Source organism: Pinus tabuliformis, chromosome 5_2 (assembly GCF_031772625.1).
Source record: "Pinus tabuliformis cultivar Carrire ecotype Pingquan chromosome 5_2, CPIR1, whole genome shotgun sequence".
Lineage (NCBI taxonomy): Eukaryota > Viridiplantae > Streptophyta > Pinopsida > Pinales > Pinaceae > Pinus > Pinus tabuliformis.
This window is the reverse complement of record NC_142306.1, coordinates 575,619,559-575,642,332: the sequence shown is the minus strand read 5'-3', so window position 1 is coordinate 575,642,332 and position 22,774 is coordinate 575,619,559.

Below are 22,774 nucleotides of genomic sequence, written 5' to 3'. Positions count from 1 at the left end.
ACTAAACCCTTTTTTAACCCACCAACCCTTGGTACGGTTAAAAAACCCCGCCATATAATCCCTGGTCCCACTTTATTAACCCGCTGCTTATATTTAATCCCAACCTTATACACTATTTAATTACAATTTGCTGTAATTAAACCCCAGGCCTCAGAAATGCCTTTCCTGATTCCCTCCATGCATTTAACCATGCGATAGCCATCCGATCTCCTACCCCCAGATCCGAAAATGTGCATCCATATCACGTGGGTTCACCATCTGACTAATAACAGCCCAAGAGCACGCAAGATTCACGGTTTCCCTGGACGATGTTCTACTATGTGGTGGCCCTAGGCTAGATCACATGCTTGTGGAAAATACTGTGTGCCCTACAAAACCGATGCAATGGCCCAAAAAACCACCGCCTTGCCCAAGCCAAAAAGTTGCCCACTTTTCTTTTATATTTACCATGCCAAAATGTGACCAATACCTGTTAAAAAGCCAAAAAAGCCCCAATTCGCTCTCTTCACTCGTTTTTCACTACAACTGCTACTCAAGCCATTTGTGACACCCTGAACCTAAAAAGAACCGAATTGGCCACCGTTTGTCACCTGAAGAAGCTCTAAACACCCAATTCAAGCAACGAGTTCATAGTTGAAGCCACTATACCCTCTGCATTAACCATTGAAACCAGTTTGTAAGCCAGACCACCAATTTCCATGTATTCTTGGGAAAACCAGAATGGCCCTTCAGTTTGAAAATGCACAGTCTAATTGAAATCTTAATTAATTGAAATAAATTAAGAAATTTTCCTAAATTGAAGACATGCTTATTTGTATACCCCAAACCCTCCTTTTACAGTTTGTAATTGCTCACTCATTATACCAAAAACTCCTAAAACCTCACTTCTAGAACCTCTACAAGCATAATTCATATCTCTAAACCTAGTTATGGCTTCCCAAACCTCCCTGGATGTGAGACCTATGCAAACTCCTCACCTAGACATCGACCACCTTGCATTAGTAGACAAAGATTTTCAAATAAAGGATACTACTTCCCCTTCTTACCTTCTAAAGCTCCACTGCTGGAGTAAGGATAGATTTTTAAACTAGAATGATGACATCCACCTTTGGGAATCAAATTTTCCCAAATATATGTTTCCATAAGTACACCCATTCCCAGACATCATCCATTTTTGTCATGCTTGCTACATTCCTAGCCAAGGAGCCATTGTCAACCCTAACCAGCAAGTGTTATTTACCATCACTGTAGAATCTATCAATGAAATGATGCAGGTCCAACTAAGCCCTAATGAGACCCCACTATCTTTTGGAGACTTGCTGGACCTATATGTCAAGTTAGACCTGGCCAAAATAGCTCAAATTTTCAAAACTTTCATCATAGAGGAATTCCATACTCCCACAGATAGTCCCCCTTAAGCTGCCATCTTTTTTTCAGAAAGGGGCAGACATATTATTACCATGATCTATTGCATCTTACGATATACCATAGATGTGCATGTGGATGGGGTTGTCCTGGCATTTCTTTCCATCTTTAGCCTAGGAAATCCTCTTGCTATAATTTATAACTATGCTCAGTTCATTGCAGAAAGGATGCATGAACAATTCACCAGACTACCAACTGAGAGAGTTTTCAAGTATTCTTCTGTATTATTTCACGTATTTTTATATTATCAATTAGATAAATTCCCTGTCACCATCTAGAAGCTGGATACTAAAGGAAATCCAAGGTCAGATATTTATTGGACACCCTTGATCCAAAAATACTCCACCGCGTTCACCTATATGGACTTCGTTGATTCATTTGTCCATCTAGTCATGAAGATTCTAACCAGTAGTCCTCAGCCTAGAATCAGCCAAGAGATCAAGAGGGTCTTACAGTTGGCCAAGAACAACGAGGTGGGAGACTGGTATCTATACCAGAACCACATAGAGATTAGAATTTATGGATGCCAACTTGCCCCTTACAAACTACCCAAATACCTCCCTACGAGGATATTTGCAATAGAATATTTTAAGCAGATCATCATTTCTGATGAAGTCAACTTCCTAGAAGCTAGGAAGGAAACCCAATTCGAAATGAAAAATCAATTGGGCCCCTTAATTTGTAATAACAGAGAAGTTGGACCAGAGGCAGACAAGATGTTATAGCAAATGAAGTTAAAAAACAACTTTATGTGGCAGCATGACCCTTATGGAGTCATAAATAAGCTGAGAATCAAGGTCAAATTGGGACCTTTCATCCACCATCCTAGACTAGATATTGAGAGGTTTTCCAACCAATCAAAATGGTCGGAAAACACTCTAATTGAAATGGATAGCATAGTAGTGGATATAGAAAATACATTGATTGATGTAGAGAAACAAATTGTTGAAAGTTCTTTCCTGCAGGTTCCAGAACTAGCAGAACCCATGAATATTCCTCTTGTTTTAAAGACCCCAACAAATGAGGAGAGAAACCCAAAGAGTAACAGGGAGGAGGGTTCTAGTTTTGCTATGGAAACCATTGATGAGCAATTTGAGTTAAGGAAAAGGCCCAAGCTAAATCCTGTAACTGAACAGGAAGAAACCATTGAATCAGTGGAAATCACTGATACTGATACAATGGTGGAAAGAAGAAAAGGTACATCTGCTTCAGGAGAAACAAAGCAACCTTCAACATCTAACACTCAACTGATTGAGAGACAGCTTAGTGTTGAGGTTTCTTCTTTCACCAGGCTAGCAGATAGAGAAAAAGAAATCAATGACAGATAAAAGGAAATCAAATTAAGAAATGAAAAGTTGAAGGCTGAAACCTATGCTGAGTACTTGAAGCATACACCTGCAAATCAAAGTAGGATGATGTCATCTTTTGACATCAAAGCAGGTGTACTTCATGCAACGAACTGTCTAGCAGCCCAAGACATCAGCTGACTACAGAAAAATAGAATTTAAGGTGTTGGATAGCAATGTTCATCCTATTGACCAGATAAAATTCCAAAAGAAGGTAGGAGAGAAGATCTAATCCACCTTGATAGTAAAGGCCTTGGCTGTACATAAGCTGTGGGTTCATTAGACAACATTACAACCCAATACAAATTGGAAAAGGCCTCCTCACACAATATGATCAAGTCATTGGAGGACTTGGTAATTAAGTTGGGACATGATCCCAATGACATCAAGGCTACTGAAAAGTTGATCAAGAAGAAGAATGAGGACATTACAGCTCTCAAAAAACAACTAAAACTTCCTCATTCAGAGAACCCATAGACAAAAGAGGTCCTGGAGATCCAAACACATCAGGAGGAGATGATGGACTTGGTTTTACAATTAAATGATCAATTGAAGGAAATGGAAAAGGAGTTAGATAGCTTGATATAGTTAAAAAAAGCTAGTCTTGAGACTACCCCTGCCACTGTTATCCCAACAGTTACTACTGCAGTACCTTCCACTTTGGTAGCATCATTAGCTCCTACAACTCCAATGGCTACAACACTGCTAGCTTCTACAACATCTACATCAGCAATAGGGTCAACAACAACAGGGTCAACAGGTGATGAGGCTAGCAAATTGGTCAAGGCAATGGAAGACATGTCCATTCAGACCACAGAAATGAACAAGCTCAAGGAAAAGGTGACTAGTCTAGAGACTGACTATAATCTTGCACAGATTATGCACAAAGAAGAAGTGCAAAAATCAACCAGGATGAATGAAAGAATAAAAAACTTGGAGAAGGAATTGACTTTAAAGGAACCCCTTGGACAGGCTAAGGAACAATTATGGGCCAATATCATTGACTCTGTCAATGATATTTTGCCATCCATTCAAGTAATCTTTTAGTAAATTGACTTGGTGAAAGAGGCTACAGAAGCCATACAAAGAGTGAAAACAGAATTGGGAGATATGCCAGAGGAAGAAACAAGGATCATTAATTTCCTTAACTCAAAATATAAGTATGAATTGCAAGAATTAGAGATACTTGAAAGGACAGGTACAATATTGGAAGTAAAAAGGGTCGTCACCAAGAGAAATTTAATGCTAAACCTTGAAGATAAGTGCCAAACCATTCAATTGGCTATAGACACATTCATGGTTAAATTTGATGTTTTGAGGCAAAAGGGTCTTCCCAATCCCTTGGTAATAAATGATAAGTTAATGCCACAAGAGGACTACAATAGAAGAATTAGAGAAGTGGGCAGGGATCAAGTGAAAAATTCATCTATGAAGGGGATGCCAACTGGCAAGGTCCTATACCAAACTTTTGAGAACTTGTTTTACCTTCAACATGAGGTAAAACACCTTTTTGTGAATAGGTCCACTTTTTCCAAGTACACGGAGGCAGAAGAGATTTATGGAAAAATGATAAATATCTAATTACCAGATGCAGGAACATGGGAGAAATTGAATGACTTAATGTAGAAATACATGGTCAAAATGTAAAAATGTACAGTAAGGGTAAAAGGCACAGTAAAAGGATAATGACAGGCCAACCAGGTAAAAGAGTATCAGGTGAAAGTGTATCAGTTGAAAGGTCAGAATGAAAAGAACATCCAGCATGAAGACCAACAACAAATCAAAGATTAAAAGGCAAAATACCAGAGCTTAAAGACAACCCAACCTAATAAACAAGGAAAACAAACAACAATTCAATAGTTATCTCTATCTTCTTGCATGAAGATATTTCTTACTCCTAGATTAATTCCCAAGACAATTTGGGATATTTTGTAAATTATTTTTGTATAAATACTTCATAATTCGAAGTATTGTCGTGTGGATTGATATACAGTTGTCGAGTTATTTTGATCATAAACATAAGGGTTATTGTACTAATTTTCAAGTCAATAGACTGGACCAAGTAATAAAGAGATTACATTACAGGATTCATGTGTTGAGCTATTATAGTGAAGTATTTTCTTTGTCAAATTTGTTATTTTCTTATGTTTTTCACAAACTTGAATGTTATATAAAGTTGAATGAATTAACTGGAAATTTATCTTAGAAATTGTTTAAGTACACCCTATTTTGAACAGTTGATCATTTACATGTTTTCTTCTGATATCCAGATCTGAGAATCCTTAATTGCTCTCCCATACTGGTTTACCTCTCTAACTTTCTTCATAATCTGGCCTAAGGAACCCTTAATTTCTCCTTGGATCCAATTGAAAAACCACTTCACCATACAGCCTTGAGATCTGAAGTAACTTTCTTATCTTGCCCTGTAGACACTGTTTTTAGAACTTGATCTAGCCCTGTTTGCTTGACGTTTGACCCCATAACCCAATGGTAAAAGACACCCCTCTTTTCATTTAAGTAAGTGATCCCACCACCAAATCCAAATCAAAACCCAAATACAATCATAACTAGCCTAAAATCAAATAACTAAACAAAGTTAAATCATAAGGAGAGAGCCATCTCTAAGAATTAGGAAGGCTAGATCCTAATCTCCAAAGTGGGTTTGTGGTTACCTCTAATCATTTCTTTCTAATCAACTCCTGAGAAATAATGGAGTGATAACATATTGGTGAACATACTGGGGACTTCGATCCTCAGAGTAATAAAACTTTAAGGAAACCTTAAATTTCATCTTTTGGTCCTTAAGGTCATTTTAAAGAGTTGATGCTAAAAAGTTTCAAAAACAATTAAAAAATTAAAATTCTGGCTCCCAAAAAGACTCACTATAACAGGGAAAATCCAGAACCAAACCCTACTACAATAGTTGATGACCCTAACAAAATTTTAAGAAAACTAAAAAAGGTAGAAACTCAAGCAAGTAGTAGTCAACTAGTTAAATCAAATTCACTCCCTGAGGAATTATCAACTTTAGAGGAAATTCCAATTGATTTGTCATTTGACCTCTCATTGTTTAGAACTAAATTAGAAAATGCAATTCATGAAACTGTGTTAGACCCTAATTTTATTCAATTCATTGAGTCAAAAAAGGTGCCTATACATCCAGATTTAGATAAACTTGTATTGGATACTTTTGACAAGCTAGAAGCTTTAACCTCTACATTGATAAGCCATATAGATGATGCCTACCTTCAACAATCAATTGAATTAGCTACCCTCACTACTGTTGCCTCTGAAATTTCTGCACAATCTTCAAATACTATAAATACACCTTCATTTACTACCACCTCACCTATAATATCCACCACAGTTCATTCCACTAAGCTAGTTGTTCATTAGTTGCCTATCCCACTAAACTCTTCAACCTCATCTAGTTCATTTCCATCCATTTCAAGCCCTTCCACAAGTACCACTACTTTACCCCCTAGTCAAACTAGAATCTTAGCCATGGTAGATAGATATGCAACTTTGGTCTTACTAGCACAGCTTCATGCCATCCCCGAATATTACCAAAGAAAAATCTTTTTGTTTGATGCTACTAGTCAATATACTACCCAACATCATGTGAACAAAATGACTAACTATTTTGAGTTCAACGAGATTGATGAATCTGATGTCCAAATGAGGTTGTTTGCCCAAACATTAATTGGAGATGTTAAGAAATGGTTTAAAGATTTACCTACTAATCACATTGCAGACTTAGCTGATTTTCATAGATTGCTTGTTGATAGATGGGAGAAAAAAAAATATCCTCTGGAAATACTTTTTGAATATGATAACATTAGAAGAGCTCTTAATGAGTCAGTTCAGGGTTATTGTACTAGGTTGAATAGCATCTACAATGCAATGCTTGCCAATATTAAGCCTCCACCAGACCTAGCATTGATCAAATTCCCTGATGGTTTTGGCACTGATATGTCATACCAGTTAATAGAAAGAAACCCTGAAACATCGGAACAAATGCAAAGCAATGATGTTAGTGTAGAAGCCAATCTATTAGCTAAGAAAGCTAGAATGAGAAATGAAAAGAGAGTTGTCATTAAAGAGGAAACTTCCACTTTTGATGGTAAAATAGATAGTTTAGCAAAGAGTGTAGAAAGAATAATGGATAGATTAGAAAACATGGAAAGGAAAACTCAGTGGGATAATCAACAGCCACCCCCAATAAGAAACCCTAACTTCAGGAAGAATCCTAACACTAGAAATAATGCTATATCGGATATGAAAATTAGACCACCCTTCCAGGGAAACTATGCTGAGGGTTCACAAAGCCATGAGGGAGAGGATGACACCCAGATAAATCTATTAGGGATTAAAAATGAAGATGTTGTTTTTCTTACTCAAGAAGAACAAGAATTGTACATGTTGCAACAATTGCAATTAAAATCTGGAGAGTCCTTCGACTTTAAATAGGGCTATGAATCTACCATATATGAGGTTTAAAAATAGTATAGCCTAAGAAGTAAAAAGAATAATGAAATTCCCACTAAGAGATCAATCCAAACCCAAACTAAAAAGATAATAGAAGCTCTTGTCACCAAAATTATACAAATCCTCCTTAGGAGAACTCAGGATATTTCCAGCCCAAAAATTGTAGATATAATTTCATCTGAAACTCAAACTAAAACTATTACTCAAAACATTCCAAATAAGAGAATTCAAAACAGAACTGCTGAAACATAGACTGAAGTGCCTAGTATAGAAAAAGAAGATAAAAACACATAGACCACATTTGCTAAGGAAGATCTCATCCAATCAAGCAAAACTCAATTTCCTTTCAACATTAAAACTAAGATAGAAAAATTGAAAATATTAGTCCCTTTGACTGAGCTAGTGAAAAATGAATCATATAGATCACAAATCACTGAAACATTGAATATAGGTGAAGGAGAGGATGCTGTGAATTTGAATGATGATCAACCTAAGTTATTGTTTGGCCTTGAAGTAAATGGTACACATCAGCAAGGGGGTATCCCTCCTTTCTACATTAGCTTGAACATTCATGACAAAATATTACATAATGCTATGCTAGACTCAGGGGCATCCCATAACTTAATGCCAAAGGCAATCATGGAGAGACTAAACTTAGATATCACCAGACCATATAAGGACAGGTTTTCCTTCGACTCTAGCCAAGTTAAATGCCTCGTCCTGATCAAGGATTTGTGTGTAACTCTAGTCCTACGCCCAGCAAAGAGTATATTCATGGACATAGTAGTTGCTCACATCCCACCCAAATATCGAATGTTGTTATCTTGCTCATGGGGAGAAAAATTGTAGGGATCTTTACAGTTAGATATGTCATTCTAAAACTTAAAAATAATTTCTTGCCTAAGGGATTAGTCCCCTTAGAAGATTTGTTTGATTCAAATGATGTGGCTAGGAAACCAAAAATGAAGCCTTTAAGAGAAGATACAAAAGAATGTAACATAGGAACTGAAGAAAGACCTAAGTTCATTAAAATATCAAAAGCCTTACCTCTAGATGAAAAGGTTAACTATATAAGTCTATTCAAAGAGTTTCAAGATGTCTTTGCCTAGAGTTATGAAGACCTAAAGTCTTATGACACCAGCATAATTCAACACAAGATACCTATCAAAGAAGATCATAAACCTTTTAAACAGAAACTTTGGGAATTAATCTAGTTCTTATGCCATCAATTGAAAAGGAATTCAAAAGGATTTATGATGCCCAAATCATAGCTCCCATTAGATATTAAGATTGGGTCTCAAACTTAGTCCGTACTAGGAAGAAAACTAGAGAAATTAGACTCTACATTGATTTCAGAAATATGAACAAAGTATCATTTAAAGATAACTATCCTCTCCGAAAAATGGACCATATTCTTCAGAGGGTAGTAGGTTCATTCAGAATTTCATTGCTTGATGGATTTTCTAGATACAACCAAGTCTTAGTTCAACTAGAGGACAAAGAAAAGACTGCATTTACTACTCCTTGGGGTACTTTCATGTATTTGAAAATTCTTTTTGGATTAATGAATGCAGGGGAAACATTTGAAAGAGCTATGGATATAGCTTTTTCCAAAGAATTCCATGACTTCCTAGTTGTTTACCAAGATGACATCATAGTCTTTTCCAAATCTGATAATAAACATCTAGATCACTTGAGAAGAGTTTTCATTAAATGCAAAAAATTTGGTATTTCATTAAATCCCAAAAATACACTCTTTGGTCTAGAAGAAAGTAAAATTTTGGGACATATAATATCTAAAGATGGAATTAGAATAGATATTGCTAGAATACAGGCAATCTTGACCATCACCCATCCTACAAACATCAAAGAATTACAATCATTTTTAGGAAAAATAAATTTTATTAGGATATTCATTTCAAATTTAGCTTAATTAATAAGAGAACTAAATAACATGTTGAAGAAAGATTCAACACTTAAATGGACAGTGGAAGCTAAACAGTCTTTTGAGGCCATTAAACAAGCCCTTACCAAAACTCTAGTCCTCATAAGTCCTGACTTCCAAAAAGATTTTATAATTTTTTCTTTTGCTTTAGAACATACTATTGCAGCAGTCTTGTTGCAAAAGAATGATCAAGGATATGAACAACCCATTGCATTTTTCAGTAAATATTTAAGAGATGCAACACTAAAGTACAACATAATGGAAAAACAAGCACTAGCTTTAGTGAAATCTATTAAAGATTTTAGAGTGTACATATTGTATTCACACATCATTGCTTATGTTCCAAATTCAGTAGTAAAGGACATTTTGACACAAAATGGGCCTGAAGGAAAGAGAGGCAAATGGATTGCCACTATTTTGGAATATGACATAGAAATAAAGCCTACAAAACTTATCAAAGGCCAAGGTTTAGCCAAACTCATGGCTGAATTGAACTGTCAGGCCTTAGATATAAATTTCATTGGTGCCCTAGATGATCAGGAAGAGATGGCGACTCCACAGATCAGTGAACCTTTACAGATTCACCTTGGTATGCATATATCATCTTTGTTTTACTAAACTTACAAGCTCCTCCTGGTTTATGTAGAACTAAAGCTAGTTTTTTGAAAATGAAATCATTGAAATATTGTATCATAGATAATGCTTTATTTTGGAAAGATAATGGTGGCATTCTATTAAATTGTTTACTGAAAGATGAAGTTGATAAAATTATGCAAGAATTTCATGTAGGAGATTGTGGAGGACACTTGTATTGGAAAACAACTGCTGATAAGATCCTAAGGGCTGGTTTTTACTGGCCCACTCTTTTTGCAGATGTTAAGAAACATGTGACCTCTTGTCATAAGTGCCAGATATTTGAGGGAAGGAGGACGCTTTTCAACAAAAAGGCCATTTCAACAATGGGGTTTAGACTTCATTGGGGAAATTCACCCAGCCTCCTCAACTCATCATAAATGGATTTTGACAACCACCGATGACTTTACCAAATGGATAGAAGCCATCTCTTTTAGACAAGCCACAGACTCTGTCATTATCTCATTCCTTGAAAACAGTATCCTGTCAAGATTTGGATGCCCCCAAAAGCTCATTACTTATAATGCAACTACTTTTAAATCCAAGAAAATGGTGACTTTTGTAACAAATATCACATTCCCTTGGCCATTCCACTACCTATTACCATCATGGTAATGGACTTACAGAATCGTTAGACAAAAGCCTAGTCAATATCATTAAGAAACTACTAGAAGACAACAGGAAGACATGGAACAAAGTGTTGGTCAATGCCTTATGGGCAGACAGATTAAGTACCAAAAAGTCCATTGGCAAATCTCCTTATCAGTTAGTATATGGATTGGATGTTGTTTTTCCATCCTCTTTAGGAGTGCCATTGATGAAGATCCTCCAAGAGTTGCAGGTAGAGCCAAATGATATCCAAAGAATGATAAATTAGACAATATACTTGTAGCAAACCAGAGAAGAAGTCTATGTTAAATCACAAGTAATCTGGGATAAAATAAAAAATATTTTTGACAAAAATACCAAAGTTGATGATTTTTACATAGGTGAAAAAGTATTTAAATGGGATTCTAGAAGAGAAGATAAGGGAAAACATTGAAAATTTTATTTTCTGTGGCAAGGCCCTTATGTCATTTATGGTTATAGAGGTAATAATGCATTTTTCTTGAGAGAATTAGATAGAATAGATCTACCAGGAGGACCTATCAATGATAGAATGCTGAAGCATTACTTATCCACATATTAACAGTCATTCACATTACTTTACTCATTGTATATAACATTGCAAAGAGCCCCAAGGGTTAGCTTGGTTGGTCAAAATCAGTGCCTCGCCATTCGGGGGGTCACAGGGTCCATTCTTTCCAAAGCCCTTCGGGTTAGGCCTTACTAGTGAGTCATGGGGATAGATTCCCTTTGGGGTCAATCAGCCCAGATTTTTCCGTAGACATAGCGACCACCCGTTGACCAAGGTGTCCATGAACCACAACCTAAAAAAAAACAAAAAAAAAACATTGCAGAGTCTAGATTGGATTGGATGGTAATCTTTTGAAGTTGAAGCCCGAAGAGAAGGCTGTGAGTTTTGAAGGGTTCACCATCATAAGTATGAATAAAGAAGAATCACAAAAGATCAGTTTACAAGTTAACTACAGTCACAGTTCCAAAGGCTACAGATCGTAAAGTTCTTAACATTTCACTAGGAAATTCCATCCCCATGTGGAGCCACTGTTAGGGCCATATAATAATTGGATTCATAATTTTGAATTGGCTATGGTTAGTCTTGTAATATTGTACATACTTTTCCTTTCTGTATAATGTTCCCCATATTAAAAATTAAAAAATGTAAAGAGGGTATGTCCTAAAAGAATAACCAAAGGAAAAAAAGAAAGAAAAAGATAAAAAAAAAGTGAAAAATATGAACCCCAAAAAGAAATAAAACAGATCATGAAAGTGTGTGATTCAAATGCCACTACTTTTTACTTTTTTATGCAAAATAAGGTTGTGTGCAGCTTGTCAGAAATGCCACAATCCATGATGGTCAAATAGCTTAATCTTCACTTATTCATGCTTTAAATTTTATGTTGATAGATAGAGAATAAAGATTTAGCCAAATTGTTTAACCTTGGCAGATCAGTAGTTAGGTAGAGAATAAAAATGAGCTCATCAGTTTAATCTGAGCCATTGGAATTTATAAGGTTAGGATTAGATAGTTTGCTTTTCAAAAGAAAATGAAATAAAGGGTCAGCAAGCTCAAATGCACCCAATAAAATGAAGAAAAAATGTTAGGATAAATAAAGGGTAGGTAGAAGAAAGGTTGCAAATGTACAAGGTCGCTGAGTCAAAAGAAAATTTATCATGCTTAATCCTATGTTTCAGGTGCAGGAGCATTTATGTGAAATAAAAGATGTTCACAAGCTAGTTTAACTAATTTCCCCTCATTTCACTATGCCCCCCATATGCTTATTTGCTAATTTCCCCATTATCCCTTTATCAGTTATAAATCCCCTTTTCTTTTCATTTTGACCCTTACCCCTTGGTTTCACATATTTCCTTAGTAATTTCACTTGAAAAAACACCCCCCTACTCAAAACCCCTTTTCCCTAGTGTGAAACCCATTTCCCATTGCAAACATTACCTTTCCCCCTTATTAATTTCCCTATTTCCATTCAAAAACCCTTAAAACCCCCTTATCCTAAGTTTTTATCCCCTCGCTTTATCTAATTAATTTCCCCACTTTATATTTCCCTGACAAACCCTTTTTTAACACACCAACCCTTGGCACGATTAAAAAACCCCGCCACATAACCCGTATTCCCACTTTATTAACCTGCTGCTTATATTTAATCCCAACCTTATGCACTAATTAATTACAATTTTTTATAATTAAACCCCGAGCCCCGCAAATCCCTTTCCCAATTCCCTCCATGCAGTTTAACCATGCAACAACCATCTAATCTCCTACCCCCAGATCTGATGGTGCGCATCCATATCGCGTGGGTTCACCATCCGACCGATAGTAGCCCGAGAGCACGCAAGATTCATGGTTTTTCCTGGGCATTGTTATGCTATGTGGCGACCACAGGCTAGATCGAGTGCTCATGAAAAATACCGTGTGCCCCAATTTTCCCTTTTCACTTGTTTTTCACTACAACTGCTTCTCAAGCCATTTGTGACACTATGAACCTGAAAAGAACTGAATTGACCACAGTTTTCCACTTGAAGAAGATCCAGACACCCAATTCAAGCAACCAGTTCATAGTTCAAGCCACCATACCCTCTGCATTCACCATTGGACCTAGTTTGCAAGCCAGACCACCAATATTGAGGTATTCTTGGGAAAACCAGAACGGCTCTTCAGTTTGAACATGCAAAGTCTAATTGAAAGCTTAATTAAATGAAATAAATTAAGAAATTTGCCCAAATTTAAGACAAGCTTATTTGTATACCCCAAACCCTCCTTTTATAGTTTGTAATTGCTCACTCACTATACTAGAAACTCCTAAAACCTCACTTCTAGAACCTCTACAAGCCTAATTCGTATCTCTAAACCTAGTTATGGGTTCCCAAACCTCCCTAGATGTGAGACCTTTACAAACTCCTCACCTAGACATCGACCACCTTGCATTAACAAACAAAGATTTTAAAATAAAGGATACTGCTTCCCCTACTTAGCTTCTAAGCTCCACTGCTGGAGTAAGGAAAATTTCTAAAACCAAATGATGACATCCACCTTTGGGAATCAAATTTTCCCAAATATTTTTTTCCAGAAGTACACCCATTCCTAGACATCATCCATTTCTTTCATGCTTGCTACATTCCTAGCCAAAGAGCCGTTGTCACCCCTAACCAGCAAGTGTTATTTACCATCACTGCAGAATCTATCAACCAAATGCTTTAGGTCCAACCAAGCCCTAATGAGATCCCACTATCTATTGGAGACTTGTTGGGCCTATATGTCAAGTTAGACCCAGCCAAAATAGCCCAATTTTTCAAAACTTTCATCATAGAGGAATGACATACTCCCACAAATAGTCCCCCTTATGTTGCCACCATTTTTTCAGAAAGGGTTAGACAGATTATTACCATGATCTCTTGCATCTTATGATATACCATAGATGGGCATGTGGATGAGTTTGTCCTGGCCTTTCTTTCCATATTTAGCCTAGGCAAGCCTCCTACTATTATTTTTAACTATGCTCAGTTCATTGTAGATACGATGCATGAACAATTCACCAGACTACCAACTGAGAGAGTTTTCAAGTATTGTTCTATATTATTTCACATGTTTTTATATTATCAATCAGATAAATTCCCTGTCAACATCCAGAAGCTGGATACCGAAGAAAATCCAAGGTCAATTATTTATTGGACACCCTTTATCCAGAAATACTCCACTTCATTCACCTATATGGACTTCATTGATTCATTTTTCCATCTAGTCATGAACATGCTAACCAGTAGTCCTTAGCCCAGAATCAGCCAAGAGATCAAGAGTGTCTTACAGTTGGCAAAGAATAGCAAGGTGGGAGACTGGTATCTGTACCACAACCACAAAGAGATTATGTTAGGAAACCAACTCACAAAAAGATAGAAAAGATAGATCAACGCCTTAGAATTCAGCAACTTCGAGGGGAAAGCCTCCTTTACATTACACAAATGAACAATTCTTGGATGATACAAATGACTAAACCTCCCTTCTATATATAGGAGTCTAAGGGGTCACAATGTAATCAAGCTAACATAACAGTAATAAAATAAGGGCACAAAAAAACAATAGTGGGTTTCTGTGGGGCATACTAATAACAATATGGGGACAATAGGGGCATAATAATAACAATGAGGGATAAAATGACAATAGTAATGGGGGAATCACTAGTATTATAGGGGCCTAACATGCCCCTCTCCTTCTAAAAAGCGTTGTCATCAATGCTTGAGTAGTTTTGGATGCTTCTGTATAAAATTCTCATCCTCCCATGTGGAATCTTCAGCGGATAAGTTCTTCCACTTGATGAGATACTCTGAAATTGATCGATTTCATAGCTATCAAGTTCTTGTTTCTATGACTGCTTCTGGTTCCAATATGATTTTTTCTTCCTCATCAAGTTCTGGAAATATTGTTTGAACTGGGAGCTTGTCACCTATAACCTTCTTTAAACATGAAACATGGAAAACTAGGTGCACTCGGGAAGCTGCAGGAAGCTCCAATTTGTATGCCATAGTACCAATATTTTGCAACACCTTGTACGGACCATAATACTTTGGTGATAATTTATTATCCTTCTTAGCTTGCTTCAAGGACATTTTTTTATATGGTTGTAGCCATAGGAATACCTAGTCACCTACATCAAAACTTCTTTCACTGCAATGTTGATTTGCTTGTTGTTTCATTCTATTCTACGCCAATGTGAGGTTATCCTTTAAGAGCTACAAAACTTGTTGTTGATGCTCGATGTAATGTTCCACTGCTTGAACCTTAGAATTTTCTCTTAAATATGATGTGATGGATGGTGGATGATATCCATAAAGTACCATAAATGGGGTGATTTTTGTTGCAGTATCGAAGTGTTATATCACCATTCAACCAGAGGCAACCATTTGACCCATTTTGTCTGTTTATCAGATACAAAGCAACGAAGACATCCTTCCAAACATTTGTTTACTATCTCAGTTTGCCCATCAGATTGAGGATGATAAGATGATCTATGAGCTATCTGAGTACCAAGACAAGAAAATAATTTTGTCCAAATATTTCCAGTGAAAATGGGATCTCTGTTACCTATAATAATGTTTGGGTTTCCTTGTAGCTTTTGAATTGTTTCCGTAAATGCAGTAGAAACTGTACTGGCTTCAAATGGATATGATAATGCACAAAAGTATGCATACTTGGTAATTCTGTCAACTACCACCATGATGACACTCTTTCCTTCGAACTTGGGTAAACTTGTGATAAAATCCATTGAAACCTCCTCCCAACATTGGCTTGGAATAGATAAAGGTTGTAATAGACTTGGGGTCTTAATTGTTTTAACTTTATTTTGGTGGCAAACCAAACATTCGACCACAAACTTTTGAATATCCAATTTAAGGCCATCCCAAAAAAATTCCTTCTTAACCCTATGGTAAGTTTTTAAAAATCCTAAGTGCCCTCCTAAGGGAGAAGTGTGCAATTCCATAAGAATCTTTTGTTTGAGTTGGGAATTATTACATATGTATAAGCGATCTTTGTACCATAACAAATCATTTTTCCAGCTAAATGTATCAGATGTACTGGGATCTTGTTGTATCTTTTGAATGAGTGCCAACACTTCTTTGTCATTCATCCATTCCTCCCTTGCTTCATTTATCCAATCTGGTTGGATAATAGAAATGGCGCACAACAATGCTTCCACATCCTCATCCTTTCTTGAGAGTGCATCTGCCACAACATTTTGCTTCCCTTTTTTGTAGATGATTTCAAAGTCATAACCCAACATCTTTGTGACCCATTTTTGTTGCTCTTCAGAGGATAATCTTTGTTCTAAAAAGTATTTAAGACTATCATGATCTGTTTTTACCTTGAAGTGTCTTCCCATTAGGTAGGGTCGCCATTCCTTAAGTGCATGTAGTATTGCCAACATTTCCTTCTCATAAATAGCTTTGTGTAAATACTTTCCCTTGACTGGATGACTTTCGAAAGCAATCGGTCTTTCATATTGCATTAAAATAGCACCAATTCCATTTCTTGAAGCATCGCATTCCACAATAAAGGTTTTTGTGAAGTCCAACGTAGCTAAGACCGGTGCTTGGCACATTGCTTCTTTAATATGTTCAAAGGCCTTTGTTGCTTCTGGAGTCCATGAAAATGCATCTTTCTTCAATAATGTTGTTAGAGGTACTGCTATTCTCCCATAATTCTTAACAAACTTGCGATAATACCCTGTCAACCGAAGAAATCCTCGGAGATGCTTTATGGATGTGGGGATTTTCCATTCCTTAACGACTTTAATTTTGCTAGGGTCTACCTTAACACCTTCATGAGATACAATATGACCCAAATAGTCCACCTCTTGTACTCCAAAGAAACATTTGGAGCTTTTTGCATATAATTGTTTCTCCTTCAATAGTTTGAACACCCTGTCAACATGTTCAACATGATCCTTCCAAGACTTGCTGTGGATTAATATATCATCAAAAAATACTAACACAAATTTTCTAAAGAAGGGTTTGAAATTGGAATTCATCAAACCTTGAAATGTAGAAGGTGCATTGGTAAGGCAAAAAGGCATGACCAAAAATTCATAATGACCCTCATGAGTTCTAAATGCTATTTTTAGAATGTCTTCAGTCTTCATTCTGATTTGATGATATCCTGAACGAAGATCCAACTTGGTGAAGTAAATTAATCCATGCAATTCATCCAATAATTCATCAATGACAGGAATGGGAAATTTATCTTTAATAGTGAGCTTGTTGAGCTCCCAATAATCCGAACACATGGGCCATGATCCATCCTTCTTGTGCACCAATACTACTGGAGCAGAGAAATAAATTTGACTAGGTTGAATTATACCAACCTCTAGCATTTCTGCAACCATACGTTCAATTTCACTCTTTTGGGCATAGGGATATCTGTACGGCCTGATGTTTGGTGGAACACTTCCTGGAATCAAATGAATAGCATGATCATGATCACGAATAGGTGGGAGACCTTTGGGAGTCTCAAATACCTTGGAATGATTGTCCAAGACCTTTTGGATATCTGGAGAAGTAGATGATTTCAATGTGGGAACCTCTAGCGAACATAATTGTGCAATTACACCTCATTGTTTATTCTTTAGAAGCTTTGTCATATTGTTAGAGCTGATTATCTTTCCCTGTTTCCCTGCAATACCCCTTAAGTCAACTTCCTTTCCTTCCACAAAAAATTTCATGAAAACTTCTTGAAAATTAAAAGCTATTGCACGCAAGGATTGTAGCCATTGGACTCCTAGTACAACATCAGCACCACCCATTGGAATGGAAAGCATTGGGCTATTCAATACATATTCTCCCATGGATAGCTTGATATTACAACACTTTCGAGAGCAATTTATGAATGAGTGTTCTCCTTCCTTAAGGAGTGAATGTATGGTGTTACCCTACCTTAAGGATTTGATATTAATAAAGAATCATTTCTATCTATTTCAATCTTGTTATTCTTGGGTTTATTTATATTATCATATAGTTTCAAGTTAGATCTATAACAAGTGGTATCAGATCTATAACAAGTGGTATCAGAGCACTTTCTTGGGAAAAAGTGGTGAATTTTTATTTTTTTATTTTTTTGCAGGATTTCGGGGGCGGCAAGTTTGCAGATCAGATCTGTACATTTTGGTGCAAGAATGTTATATACCTAGGGGGGATAATATGGGGTACAAAGGGAGGTACCCAAGGTAATAATGTAATAACGGGATGGGCCATAGTAATAAATAAGGTGGTTAACCCATATCATGTAAGGGACCACAAGTAGTTAGTAATAAGGTAATGGATCCATGGTATTAGTTCGATTGTATGAGGGAACCATGGTAATGATCCATGGTATTGTATGTATAAAGCCTATATAGAGGCTAGAGACTCCACATGGAGACAGTGTCAAGGATTATTGTATGAACAGGCATATGGCTTGTGGACTTGTGTTCTCCTTCCTTAAGCAATGAATGTATGGTGTTGCCATACCTTAAGGGTTAGATCAATAAAGAATCATTTCATATTATTTATGGGTTTATTTGAATTATCTTATATTTTCATATTAGATATATATTATTTTTGGGTTAGATCTATAACAAGTGGTATCAGAGCACTTTCTTGGGAAAAAAGTGGAGAAATTTTTTTATTTTTTGTAGGATTTCGGGGGTGGCGAGTTTGCAGATCAGATCTGTACATTTTGCATATCAGATCAGATTTTGCAGATCTGTATTCTATGTGAAAAAATACCCAATTTAAAAAAAAAAAATCAGTCGAATTGGAGTCCAAATGAAGGAGATATCGTTGATTTAAAAATCAGTGGGGTTGCAGACAATTTTTCAGGGCAGCGAGTTTGCGTGTGTAGATTTGGACGTCCTGGTGTAAGATCTACGAAATATAATTTCATATTTGGATTCTTTGTGAAAAAATACCCAATTTCAAAAAACAAAATCAGTCGAATTGGAGTCCGGATGAAGGAGATATTGCTGATTTAAAATCAGCTATTTTTTGCAGAAATTTTGGTGACGACGAGAGAGTTGTAGCGCAGATCTGAAATTCCAGTGCCTAGATCAAGATTTATATCACATGGGAAGATGCAGAATGGTTTTTCCATTTTCAAAAATAGTTCATAATAGGGATTCTAAGCAATATTGATGAAATTATGACCATTTCAAATTTTCGCTAATTCTTTTTTATGATGGCGGGCCAAGATCATAATTTGAGGGGCTTGTATAAATTTGATGGCTCTCATACAACCAAATGGCTAGCACAAATGGAGAAACATTTCAAATTGAATTACATCTATGATGATGAGACTCAGCTGAGTGTGGGAAAAATGTACTTGGACAATGAAAGATGGCAATGGTGGTAAGGGCATCAACATTGCTATGGAAGGCCCTTGACTTGGGACACATTCAAAAAAGCTCTTATGGACCACTTTGACTGTAAATCTAATCTTGTGGATAAGCTTACACAGACAGACACATAGCCTAGCAAAGATTTTATTTTTACAGGAAAGAAGGAAACCAAGAAACCTAAAGGGTTATTTTCTGCTAGTATCTCCTTATTGCAGGTTCATGGATTGATTCAGAAGGAGAAGATCATTGTTTCTATAAATCCTAGTTGCAAGCATAATTTTATCAATGTTAATTTGGCAAAAAAATTGCAAGTTCCAGCAAAACACATTGAACACACACAAGTGGATGATGAGGATGTTCAAGTGTATAAGGATTTGAAGATTTCTATGGATAAGTATGTGTTGCATGGTGATTTTTTTACTTTAGAGATGGATAATATGGATGTTGTTTTGGGATATCCTTGGATGGAATCAGTGGGTACTATCAATATTAATGTGCAAAAGAAATTCCTAAAGCTCTGGTATAAAAAGAAGAAAATTACATTACAAGATATTTCCATCAATAAATAGGTAGAGTCCACGGAGGTTGATGCAGAAGATGTTCCAGGGACTGACATATCAGATGAGGAGCAGTTGATGGTTGACAATCAAACACAAACAGAGGCTGAAGCTGAAAAGGTTACAGGTGTTGACACATTTGATGAGGGTTCAGTGGTTGAAGTAATATTAGAAGATAAGACACCACAACAGGAACCACAACATGCACCAGATAACAGTCAGGCTCCAGTAAGGGGTGAATTAAAGAAAAAGACACCGTGGGTTAAAGCTTCAACATATCATCACCCACATCACCCCACAAGACAACAACCAACAACATGGCAACCAATTAGCCACAAGGACAACAACCTACACATGATAGATAGAGCGGAGCAAAGATCCACCTACTACACATCAACACAGAAGAGCTGCCACGGTCAACTTCCATCTCAAGCAAGCGAGGCACCAGCAAGATCAAGGGTTCAACTTTCTCTTGGATGGCTAGATGCACATGCATGGTACCATTGGAATACTCTTTTGAGTAGATCTTATTATTTGTGTTCTTCCCATGTTTCGGGGAGGAAACATGCTAAGGGGGGTGGAATGTTATATACCTAGGGGGGATAATATAGGGTACAAAGGGAGGTACCCAAGGTAATAATGTAATAATGGGATGGGCCATAGTAATAAATAAGGTGGTTAACCCATATCATGTAAGGGACCACAAGTAGTTAGTAATAATGTAATGGGCCCATGGTATTAGTTCGATGGTATGAGGGAACCATGGTAGTGATCCATGGTATTGTATGTATGAAGCCTATATAGAGGCTAGATACTCCACATGGAGATGGTGTCAAGGATTATTGTATGAACATGCATATGGCTTGTGGATTGTTCTCCTTCCTTAAGGAGTGAATGTATGGTGTTGCCCTACCTTAAGGGTTAGATCAATAAAGAATCATTTCATATTATTTCTGGGTTTATTTGCATTATCTTATGTTTTCATATCATATCTATAGTATTTTTGGGTTAGATCTATAACAGTTTCCCTGCAATACCCCTTAAGTCAACTTCCTTTCCTTCTGCACAAAATTTCATGAAAACTTCTTGAAAATTAAAATCTATTGCACCCAAGGATTGTAGCCATTGGACTTCTAGTACAACATCAACACCACCCATTGGAAAGGAAAGCATTGGGCTATTCAATAGATATTCTCCCATGGATAGCTTGATATTACAGCACTTTTCAGAGCAATTTATGGTTCCTCCACTTGCAACCATCACTTGACACTCTGGCGCTGGATAGAGGAAACAATTCAATTCCTTTGCTATCTTACAATGAATAAAATTATGGTTACTTCCCGAATCAATCAACACTATTACCTTTTTCTTCTTGATATGTCCTTCTATCTTGATATTTTGAGGAGTGGTAATTCCAGCCAACACATTACAAGATATGGTGAGATTCATGTCTTCTTTATCTAGGGTTTGTTTCTAGAGTATATCCTCTTCTTTTGACATTTCTTCTTCCTTTTCTTCCTCCTCTTCATTATCTATGTAGAATAATTTCTTCTCAGCACACTTATGACCTTTAATGTATTTGCTATCACAACTGTAACAAAGCCCTTTTGCTCTTTTGTCTTCCAATTGTTGTGGTGTCAAACTTGTAGGTTGTGGAAGGCTAGGCGGAACAACACTTCCATCTTTATAGTTGTGAATGGTATGCTTCCTCATTGCGATAATTTTTCTTTCCATTTTTCTTGCTAACCTGAATGCCTTTTCCAATGAATCAGGTTCCCAAAGGTGAACCTCGTGTTGGATATTATCCTTTAAATTCCCTATGAAACATTAATCCTATGCTCCTCTAGAATATCTTTTACCCTTATTTTCACTTTTTGGAAGTCCTCAATGTGCTCCATCATTGAACCCTTTTGTTTGAGATTTATCAATTGGCTAAAAAAGGTGTTGCTTTTTGTATCCTAATAATGTGCTATCATTTATTTCATAAAAATTGCCCAAGTGACAATTTGTTTACGAGAGAAAAGCCATCAATACCATACAAAGTGATTTGGTTCCAAATATAAAGTTGAAATACGTACGTTTTGTATGTTTTGTACATTATGGAGATCGAAAAATTGCTCCATTTGTAGTATCCATGTTTTGGGATCCTTGCCATCAAACTTCCTCATATCTATTTTTGGAACATGGTGGGTCTTTAATCCAATATTAGAGTCTATGAAATCATGATTAATATTTCATTTGTTCTCATCATGAGTTTCCTTTACTACCCTTTCACCATTAGTGACCATTTCTTGTAGCAACTTATTCAAATTTATCTTCAATTCTTCCATCTTATCATCCATGCCATTCATCTTAGCATCCATTCCATTCATCTTAGCTTCTACGCCTTTCTTTAAACCATCCATATTAGCTTCCATGCCATCCATATTAACTTGCATGCCATTCATATTATCTTCCACACCATTCATCTTGGCTTCATTTACCTTTAGTGAGAGTGAAATTTGTTGTACTTGGTCTTGTAATTTTGATATATCATGTTGCATTTCTTCCTCTTCTTCACGAGTCATGTTAGAGCTTTCAAGTTTCTTACTAGGTGTTTCCATTTTCGTTCTTCAGGGCATTAATTAATGCTAATAAATCTTCACTATTCCCTTTGAATTTCTTCAAACTAATTTTTCAAACCAATCTTATGCAAAATTCAAAAAAAACTACACACCTTTTTTTCACTTTGTAAGAGCTTGATATTGAATCTATTGTATTTCTCCAACTACGAATCTCAAATATCATCCTATGGTAGCCCTTTGAGTCCTCTTTCTAACCCCACAGGTCTAATCAATATTGGATTCTCCAAGGAAGAGTTATGCAAAATCTCCCACGGTG